General features: G+C 35.0%; 1 protein-coding gene across 1 annotated transcript in view; it reads left to right on the top strand.

Moving 5' to 3' along the window:
* Nucleotides 1-4,602: 4,602 nt before the first annotated feature.
* LOC123867306 (acid sphingomyelinase-like phosphodiesterase 3b) overlaps nt 4,603-11,578 on the top strand; it is a 97,446-nt gene continuing 90,470 nt past the window's right edge. Inside the window, exon 1 of the mRNA XM_045909295.1 lies at nt 4,603-4,721. The gene's annotated coding sequence lies outside the window, so the exon portion shown is untranslated. The remainder of the gene's footprint in view (nt 4,722-11,578) is intronic.

The raw sequence follows: 11,578 nt of genomic DNA, 5'->3' as shown, positions 1-11,578 counted from the left end.
AAGTGCATCGATCAGTCAATATTGTTAGAGTGCACTCGTATAACTGGGGGTTTGCAATACGTGCAATCTGATGGATTGAACTTTACAATTTGCAGTAATCAATACGCCGTGCACTGCATTTGTAAGAAGTTTATTTGTATGAAATCCTTTGTTGGTTTGAAATAATGTCGTGTTTTTGAAACTGAAGGTTTGCATGGTTCACTGCGGAAAAGTCGTCTAACTAGGGTTGACATATTTTCTACAATTTATAAAATAGGACAAATGGCTCGAAAACCTGAATTTTAAAGAAGGCTCGGGCATAGATTTTACAAGACTGCTACAAAAATGGAAGGTAATTTTTTCTGGATTTTGGTATGTTTGTATGCGAGTTTCTTGATTCCACGATAGGTAACTTCTTGGTTACTAGGAATAGCAATACGTGCAATCTGATGGATTGAACTTTACAATTTGCAGTAATCAATACGCCGTGCACTGCATTTGTAAGAAGTTTATTTGTATGAAATCCTTTGTTGGTTTGAAATAATGTCGTGTTTTTGAAACTGAAGGTTTGCATGGTTCACTGCGGAAAAGTCGTCTAACTAGGGTTGACATATTTTCTACAATTTATAAAATAGGACAAATGGCTCGAAAACCTGAATTTTAAAGAAGGCTCGGGCATAGATTTTACAAGACTGCTACAAAAATGGAAGGTAATTTTTTCTGGATTTTGGTATGTTTGTATGCGAGTTTCTTGATTCCACGATAGGTAACTTCTTGGTTACTAGGAATAGCAATACGTGCAATCTGATGGATTGAACTTTACAATTTGCAGTAATCAATACGCCGTGCACTGCATTTGTAAGAAGTTTATTTGTATGAAATCCTTTGTTGGTTTGAAATAATGTCGTGTTTTTGAAACTGAAGGTTTGCATGGTTCACTGCGGAAAAGTCATTGAACTTTCATTGACATATTTTCCACAATCTATATAAAAATTTAAAACACCCCCGACAAGTGAATGTTACAGTAATTAGAAAAGACCTGATAACATTCAAACGAATTTAATGGTAGTAGAATAAATGGCTATTTTATTTTATTTTATTTTATTTAACAACATAACATTCAAACGGCTGGACCGATTTTCTTGAATTATAGCTAAGAATACTCTCAATTAAGCAACCTTTCAAACAAAAAAACTAAATTAAAATTGGTTTATTAGTTTAGGAGCTACGATGCGACAGACAGATACACAGATACACACGTCAAACTTATAACACCCCTCTTTTTGGGCCGGGAGTTAAAAAATAATTCAAAAAAAGAATCAAAAAAGTCGATTTCATATTACACTTACGCTGTTGGTTGGTGTTCTTCGTAATTAAAATGAATAGCACTTAATACATAAGTCCATATTAAAACTGAAAGGATTCGTACTTTAATAAAGCGGACAAAACGTTCGAGCAATTAAGTACTTTACGTTAATTAAATAGAGTTATTAACAGAGACAATACTAGCTGTTTACATTACAAAGTCGTTAAAGGTAATACTGTCAAAGGAGCTACTTACTCCTTAGCTTCCCCTTAATACTACAGACAACCGCCAGACAATACGATTATTATTATTAGATACTAGCTGATTCCTGCGACTTCACCCGCGTGGATTTAGGTTTTTGAAATCCCATGGAAACTAATTCAGGATATTATCTATCTCCATTCCCAGCCAAATCCGTCTAGTAGTTTTTGCGTGAAGGACTAACAAACATACACACACACACACATACACATACACACAAACTTTCGCCTTTATAATATTAAGTGTGATTATAATACTGCCTGAAGCAGTTATAGCCTAGTGTTTAAGCCGTCGTCGGTCTTCTAATCGGAAGTCGGTGGGTCGATCCCTGGCACGCATTTCAGACTTTTCAGAGTTATTTACATTCTAAGCAATTAAATATTACTTACTAGCCGATGCCCTCGACTTCGCCCGCGTCGATTTAGGTTTTTCGAAATCCCGTGGGAACTCTTTGATTTTCCGAGGTAAAAAGTAGCCTATGTGCTAATCCAGGATATTATCTATCTCCATTCCAAATTTCAGCCAAACCCGTCCAATAGTTTTGCGTGAAGGAGTAACAAATATATTTACACACACACACACACACACACACACACACATACACACACACACACACGCACGCACGCACACGCACATGCACACGCACACGCACACGCACACGCACACTTAGTGTGATTTGCTTTGAAAATGAAGGACAACATCGCGAGGAATACTGCATACCTGAGAGATCTCCATAATGTTTTCAATGGTGTGTTAAAGTTTAATCACCTCCTTCCCCTGTTTTGACGACCTCCCTGACGCAATGGCAAGCGCTGTTGTCTTATCAGTGGGAGGATTCGGGTTCGATTCCCGGCCGGGTTTTGGAATTTTATAATTTTTAAAACTCTGGTTGGGTCTGGTGGGAGGCTGCGGCCGTGGCTTGTTACCACCCTACCGGCGAAACCGTGCCACCAAGCGATTTAGCGTTCCGGAACGATGCCGTTTAGAAACCAAGGGGCTTCCTGGTTAACCCACTTTCATCTTAGACTGCATCATCACTTACCACCAGATGAGATTTCAGTCACGGGCTAACTTGTATTTGAATATAAAGTCTGCCGTGGTGGATTTGGGCAAACCTTTCTCATACTCAGAGGAGCTCAATTTTCAAATAATGAGCTCAAAACACAATTTAACATCTGTACTTGCATTAAAAAAAAAAGGAATGTTGAGATTGTAATTGTTGGTCTAGCTAGGCTTAATAAACACGCTGACAAAGCATTTTAATAATTAAGATTTTTCTGTTTTGTTTTATATTTTTCTTAACGAGAACTTTTTAATTAAACAAACAACTTTTTGTTAGAATGCACTTGATGAATTTCTTAATCACAGAGTTGCATGAACGGAGTCGGCTTTGCGTTCGACTGGCAACAAGATTATATTACTTTGAAAAGAATAACTGTTTCTTTAATAAATAAATAAGTATGAACCTTTATTCAACCAAAAAATAACAAATCTATATTATGAATACTTTAAATGCGAAAGTGTGTCTGTCTGTCTGTCTATTAGCTTTTCCCGTGAAAACTGATATCATATAATATAAACTGTTGGGCCGCCCCAACAGTTTATATTATAAACATATTTATTATAACGACTTTGATAAAATTTGGTACATAGTCAGCTTACATCCCGGGGAAGAACATAGGCTACTTTTTATCCCGGAAAATCAAAGTTTCCACGGGATTTTTAAAAACCCATCCGTTTAACCGATTTATATGTGATAGGTACACACTACACAGGTAGCTTGCAACCCGGAAACTGACATAAATGCAACTTTTTATTCCGGAAAATCAAAGAAAACCTAAATCCATACGGACGAAGTCACTGACATCGTCTAGTAAACTAATATGAAAAAAGAGTACCATAGTCCCCGGGGAACGGAGGAGCCAACCAAAATTTATGCTCCTTGGTTCCCAATTCTTAAAACGAGCTTTAATTTAATATCATATTTTGCTTTAACAGTGAAGGAAAACATCTTGAGGAAACTAGCACGCTAAAGCATAATTTTTGCAAAGAGGTGTGTGAAGTGTACAATACGAACTTTAAACACCTTTCTGGTAGACTACGGTCTAAACCCTATTTTGAAACGAGGCCAGTGCTCAGTAGTAGGTCTGTGGTTTGTGATAATCACTGGTAGAGTATGGACTTGTCATAAGATTGAGTAATTCAACAGCTTTTCTTTAAAAAAAGTAACGTTTCACAAGAATTATCATCATCTTCATCATGATCAACTCAATGATCCATCGCGAGACCATCGCAAGAACTATGCTATGATTAAAATAAAATGTGAGTAGCGTTGATTCAACTATTAGATTACTTATTGTTTCTAGTTGTTCCGGTCTGTGAGGAAAGTTTTGACTAACATCTCAAGGAGTTTTCTCTTGGCAATTGGATTGAGGGCCGAATACTTACCTATACTTGAGACGGCATGCAATTGTGAGGAAGTTCCTTACTCTGGAGCCCTGAATTTTACTTGGATTACAGTATTTGGTTTGATTGGTTGACCCATTGCATAATTTTTGAAATCTGTAAATATAAAATGAGGAACTGACTTAATAACATTACAATGTAGAGCTCCAGTGGTTGGGTCTAAAATCTTAAGATGTTTACTATTTACCGTAGACTCTGATCAGAAAATGTTTTCAGAAAATACATCCTTGGGGTTAAACTAGGGAATGAAATTTGAAAATTCATTATTTTTAAAATGAATTTAAGAAAATAGGTAGAGTTTGACTTTTTGAGTTGCATTAAAGGAAGGTTTTACACGGACGAAGTCGCGGGTAAAAAATAATTTAAATTAGAAATTTTGTGAATTATGAATAGATGCTACAAAGCTTGCTATTATCACCACTCAAGTATAATACGTAACATCAATTCATGACAGCTTCCCCCAACAAATTACAAAGCCCATCAGCACAACGACAGTTGTCAAAAGTTGTACAAAAAGTGATAACACAAGTGTCGCCATTTACTGATGTGGGGGGAACTTCCTTACCTGTCATTCGTCGCCCGACGGTCGTGGCGAGCAGTCGTGCCTCTCGCGTAGTCCTTCAGTGTGATCGGATATCGCGAGTGAACGTGTCGTGAGAGAATCGTGATTTATGTACTGACTTGGTGAACTCTACACGGAATACAAAACGTGAGAATTCCATGCTAATATCTTTTTCTTTTGTTTCGTATTTCTTTCCCGATGATTTGTTGTTTTATTTCTTAGTTCGGATTTGCTAAATCTTTGTTTTATATAACGGCTTTCAAGGACTTTCTTATACAACGGAGGTTTATTAGAAATTGTTGTTGCGTCTGCTTAAATAAATTAATCGACATATTTTGCAGTGGTATTGTGTTCTTTAACGCCATTTGCACCTTTCTGTATGACTTCTTCTAAGTCTTGCGTTGTTTTTTGTTATCCTGCAATAAATATTTATAAATAAATTTTAACAAAAAAATATATGCTTCGTTATTGTATTTTCGGTTAACAAAAAATCTTAGGTTTTTAGTGGAAGATTTCTGTAAAATGGTTTGAAAACGTTTTCTGTGAAAATATAATAATTAAAAAATACATTTGTTGTTTTGTTAAACTTCACAAATGGAGGTTTGCTCTCCACAACGGGTTTTCTTGCTACAACGAATAAAGGTCTGATTTAATATAGAATTATTTATGTTGAAACAAGGGCGTGGGTTCGCGGATTTAATCAAAAGGGTAGGCATCAACAAATTAATGAATTCAACAAGATTATCTATATCCCGGATAGAGATATCATCTACTTTGATGGAATAAATGTAATCGTAGACATTTTCGTAGTAGCTACGAAGTTGCTACGTCATTATAATATTCATGTTATAATTATCTTTTATGTACTTAGCTATAATTACTTTTTGTGTAAAAACATTCATTATAATCTAAGTGAGATGAGTTTTGGTTAAGTCAAAATTTATGGTGTGTGTGTATAATATGTAATGTAATTATCTTTTCATCGCTTAAATCGGTTTAGATGAAATCAGGCATAGAGATAGCTTGCCCTATGAAGACGGATATTTAAAACTATTGAAATTTATTCGACAAAAATCTCCCTTAAAAAAATCTTAGAACGAAAAATAAAAAATTAAAAAAAAAAAACATTTTTGGGTCCACGAGACCTTTCAAAACTCAAGTCACAATAACAATGTGATGAAAAACATTTAAATTAAAAACAAAAAGGAAAATAATGAATAAGTACGAACAGTTTTGTAAGCCTACGAATAATCGTAGCCATTTGTCTACAACGTACCAGCTACAGTGTTCGTAGCATTTGCGTCTACGAAATTCTCTGGCGCAGTGATATTAACATTGTGGTCTTTAAGCGGGTAGAGCGGGTTTGATTCACAGCTATATTAATTAGAGAATTCGTAATTTCGAATAGCCATAGGCATGATGAAGACCAAGTTCGTACCAGTGTTTGGTCTATTGAATATGCGCTATCACAACTAACCCTGGAATTCGTAGTCAAGATAGGGCTTTTTTGGAGAAAGATTTAACAGGGCTCTCTTACTCCATACAATCGTAGCCCCAATTTCATTTGAATATTAAGCAACCAAAGTCCATGAAATTTTTTAGACATATTCTGAAAACTAATATTTGTGCCTACAGTGTTTTAGATTCATCTAAAAATATGTAGTTTCAAAATTACAGGGGCTCAAAAATTTGTATGTGAATTTTTAAGACCGCGTAACTTTGAAACCAAATATTTTGACGGAAATCTGGAAAACCACAGGCATAGATATTAGTTTCCGGAACGTTTCTACAAAATTCCATTGAGTATGATTAGTTAGTATTCCAATGAGAGACGAACTACGTTTGTATGGAGCGAGTAACGGGGAGACCCCTCTTAAACGACACGACATCATATACAACTTTTATGCAATGCATTAGGATTGTGTATGACATAATGTCGTCTGAATCGTCTCCTACCTTGAACATGAATTTCGGCGTAATTCAATGCCACCCTCAAATTCATTCGCTTATTGAAACTATATTGGCATATTGAATTCCTTTCCGCTAATAACACATTATAAAAAATCAGCCTATTCTTAGTTTGGACGCATTATACAGCCGTTTTATATATAAACAAAAAAACTGCTTTTAAATCTATAAGTTCACTAGCCGATGCCCGCGACTTCGCCCGCGTGGAATCGTGTGTGGAAGTGGAACACACACACACCCAAACTTTCGCCTTTATAATTATTATTAGTGTGAAGTGTGGTGACTATTAGACAGATTTTACTATGTCTACTAGTACCTACTTACTTTTCAGAATTTTAAGATTTTGATTATTTTATTTTCTGAGTTTCTTTGCGATTCTTTCAGTGGGTATTATTTGACTTTCCGATGGTACAGTTTTGTTTTTCTTAACAGCCATAACTGGAACATGGAATTGGCTTATACTTGGCGCTAGTATTAAATTATTAAGGTCTTACCACTTTGTACAGCGGTCATCTTGTTAGTAATTTTCCGCTTAGTCACCCACAAAGGAGTTACCAACTAAATTCTGAATTAACACATTAATTCGAATAGCACATAGTGCGAAACTTAGTAATTAATATTCTAAAAGCCAGAACCAGACTACTCTTTGTTTGAGTTCTGAAACCCAAATTTGTATAGAGTTTAAAATGATTATTGTAATGTAATATGATGTTCTTAATTAAAATAAACTAAAAAGATGTGAAAGCCTAGTCGTTAAGAAGTCAGTCTCCTATTCGGGTGGTCGAAGGCGATTCTGGGCATTCATTTTTAACTTTCAGAGTTATGCACTTTTACTAACAAGTGTAAATTAAAAAATTTCAACACCCCCGACAAATCATTTTCAAATAAATAATTATGTATATCTAGGCAACGTCCATCTTGACAGCTTGACATTTGTCAATTGACACTTGAATATTATGAACCTAACGGTTATCTAACCTTCTTTTCTACAAGAAAACTAGAAAATAGCTGATAACTTTTAAACGGCTGAACCAATTTTTTTGGATTATAGCTAAGAACACTCTCGATCAAGCCACCTTTCAAACAAAAAAAAGTAAATTAAAATCGATTCATTCGTTTAGGCGCTACGATGCCACAGACAGATACACAGATACACAGATACACAGATACACACGTCAAACTTATAACACCCCTCTTTTTGGGTCGGGGGTTAAAAATACTTGAGTTGTTCATATAGTTCTCAAAGATGTGTTTAGTCTGTCAATCCACACTTGGCCAGCGTGGCAGACCTGACCTAAATCCTTTTGATCTTGAGAGGAGACCTGTGCTCAGTAGTGGGCCGGCGATGGTTTTTTTAGTAAAATATTAGTCAATCATGACTAACATTCCCCTTTCCCCTCCAACTAAGCGTTAAGCTTGTGCTAGGAGTGGGTACGACAATAGTGCAATGGGTGGGGTTTGAACCGCCGACCTTTCGGATTTCAATCCGCTCCTATAACCGTTGAGCTATTGAGGATTAAAATAATACACCGCCATATTCTGTTTTATTTACGTAGTTGTTCGCGTTCCTAATGTATCCAGTAAATCTACGGTTTTATTTTATTCGTTACTAAATAGCTTTAAATTACAAACAATCATATCTCTTTGTAATAGAGATAGATAAACTTTAAAACTGAAATAGTATTTGATACTTTTTGTGGTGTATTATGAATATTTTATTTTTAACCCCCGACCCAAAAAGAGGGGTGTTATAAGTTTGACGTGTATATCTGTGTATTACATCTGTCTGTGACATCGTAGCTCCTAAACTAATGAACCGATTTTAATTTAGTTTTATTTTTGTTTGAAAGGTAGCTTGCTCGAGAGTGTTCTTAGATATAACCCAAGAAAATCGGTTCAGCCGTTTGAAAGTTATCAGCTCTTTTCTAGTTATTGTAACCTTCACTTGACGGAGGTGTTATAAATATTTAATTTACACTTGTAGTTAGTGTAGTGGTCAAAAGTTAAACTTATTGGGGTTTCTGGAGTTCGATTTCAAGCACAGCTTGCACTAACTTTTCGGAGTTATGTTATTTTAAGCAATTAAACCTTGCTTGCTTCGCTCTAAATAAGAAGAATGTAGGTTATAGTCCACTAAGCTAGCCAAGTATGGATCAGCAGACTTCATATTTCTATGAGAAAATTATGGAAAAAAGTTCCCTTATAATGATTTTCCTTTGCCGTTTAAGCCAGTGATATTAATAAATTGTATGATCAAATGTTTGATTTCCTGTTTGTTATGTGATCTTATTATTGTTATTTTCGTATTCTTGCGTATTTTTGCTTACTAATTTCCTTGAATCTTTTTATTGTGATACTCATTATTATATTATATAATTCTAAAATGAATATGCCTCTTTTGGTGAGCAAACAGTTTTGTGATAATCCATTCTAAAAATGTTACTTTTGAGCTTTTTGCTGTAAACATTTTTTTGTGGTAAAAATAATAAATAATTCTAAATACCCTTGTCTAAATATATATTTATTCTAAAAATAACAATTAATCATAATATTGTTTAATCTCAGATTATATTTTCTATTGATCGGAAGAGCGACATTTCGATAAATTAAAGTACGTGTTTATTTATTGAAAATGTCGTGAAATATTTCTATAGAGTTATTGAATACATCAAACAAGTGATCCCATTTCTAAGAGTTTCACTAAAATACTTTAATCTGATCACTTTGAAAAGCAAATTTGACCATCTTGTTAGTCACTTTGCGCCGCGTCCCTTCTTAAAGGATTTGTCGGTTCTCGCCCATTTCCAAGCCTGAATTAACATTTTAAATTGATAAAACCGATGTAGGATCTAACTCGACTAACTATTATTATAAAATTGTACAGTTTGTCTGTGTATAATTGTTTTCATTTTGAAATGGCAGTATTTGAGTTTAATGACTTCATCTCAAACGAGAGTGTGTTTAGAAACATTCTAGCATCATGAATCTATATAAAATAACAGTAATATTTATCACCATTTATAGCCCATTATAACTTTTACATTATATTAGTACTTATCTGTAGGAGGAAAAAGTGACTGATAGACGATAAACCTATATAGAAACTTCAACTACCAATTCTCAAGAACTCGTGAATCTCTTTAAATAAAATTATTTTTGAGTAAAAGTTTGACCAAATATTTAAGGTTAACTTAAGTAACTTAAATACCTACTGCATTCAGTAAAAGTGTTCAAATGAAGCTATAGTTACTACATAATTTACATAACAAGAGTGGTAATAGCGTTGGAGTGAACTGGTAAGAGTTGATCAGGATGATGGCAATGAAGATGATACATAAAAAAAATTGAATCTCGCGCAGTGAAAAATGAAAAAAAAAAAAGAGTCAGTTACTCCTAATATTGGTCGATACCAAAAATATTACTACATAAATAACGCGTTACAAACATTCAATATTGCCTCATAAAAACAAATACAACTCGTAAATATGAAGCCAATAAATATCGTACAATATCCGTATTTATGTGAACATGAAATATAGGTAAATAGAATTTTAATTTCGCTGTAGTGCTGAATAGTAGCGAGTTTAAAGGAATACGGCTGAAATCGGTTTCTGCTTTGCTTAAATGCTGTATTTCGTACTACAATAAAGCAATAATGTCCAGCGAAATGGACGTGAAACTTACTAAATCACTGCTAAGTAATATTGTACTATGTGAAAGCGATAAAAACCCAGAAAGTGATAGGTACAGATTTCAAAGAAACGTAACTGTAACGGGATTTTGAAAATCTAAATCCACGCGGGCAAACTCATAAGCAGAACTGATAAAAACTGATTAAATACGTATCTGCATAGGTGCTGGGCCATAGCATGCAAGCTACATTTGTACCAAATAGATTATACTAAATCATAAAAATCATTTAAACGATTGGGCCGTGAAATACTAGCCGACAGTAGACACACTTTTGCTTTGATAATATTAATATTTATGGATATGGGTTTTAAAAATAACTGTGTTGGATAGTTGGACGGGACAAAACTATAAGGGTTTCTTGTTTCAAAAAAAAAAAAAAATTTTTATTCAATTAAACTTTTACAAGTGCTTTGGGATCGTCAAAATAATCTACCACTGGTTCGGAATGCCGTTCCTACCGAGAAGAACCAGTAAGAAACTCGTCGGTTGCTCTTTTCAAGTAATCAATTTACAATAATATGCCTACAATAGAATGTTTTACTACGGAATGCTGAAAAACTCTAGAAATAGGGGCTTTTTCCCATTTATTCAACTTAACCTACATACGAATCAATTAATGGAAAACAATTTCACTGCTCTTACGGGTACACAACGACGCAAAAAAAATCTGAACAGGAAAAAGTAATATGGATGCCAGCTATTGCCTACCTCAGTGGTGTAGTGGTAAGCGCTGTGATCTTATGAACGGGAGGAGGTAGGTTTGATTCCGAAAAAATCTAAAAGTTCCAACTATATTATTTTATTTAAACCGGCCAAGTGCGAGTCAGACTCGCACTTGTTCGGTCCGGTTCGTCTGTCTCTCTGTTTGTCTGTCTGTCTGTCCGTCCGTAAAGGGCTTTACCTGAGCATTCTAAGACAGATTTTTATTTATTTTTATGCATAATAGTCGAAAAACCGATTACGGAACCCGCGGTGCGAAGGTCTGCCTCGCACTTGACGGTTTTTTACTTCACTTATGCTATAGGACCTTACCTAACTACCAAACATGATTTACAACGGGAAATACTTTATATTTTCTTGACAGACCCGACAGGCGGTCAACGAAGCGATCCTATAAAGGTTCTCTTTTTCCTATCGAGGTACGGAACTCTAAAAATGTGGATACCAGTCGTTTAATTGATACCATTGGATGTAGAGTCGAGCAGTGTTGCCCGTGCCCCTATATAAAGGTCGCGACCGCATTTCTTCCACAGTAGGTATGCGTTTACTCGGCATCGGCTGAATGGGAAAAATGGAGCCAAGGTAATCTCTTCATTATTCATCCTTTTGTTTACGTTGCCACT

The sequence above is a fragment of the Maniola jurtina genome, chromosome 8 (genome assembly GCF_905333055.1).
Source record: "Maniola jurtina chromosome 8, ilManJurt1.1, whole genome shotgun sequence".
Lineage (NCBI taxonomy): Eukaryota > Metazoa > Arthropoda > Insecta > Lepidoptera > Nymphalidae > Maniola > Maniola jurtina.
Note: the sequence above shows the minus strand (reverse complement) of the source record. Positions and strands in the feature narration are given on the sequence as shown.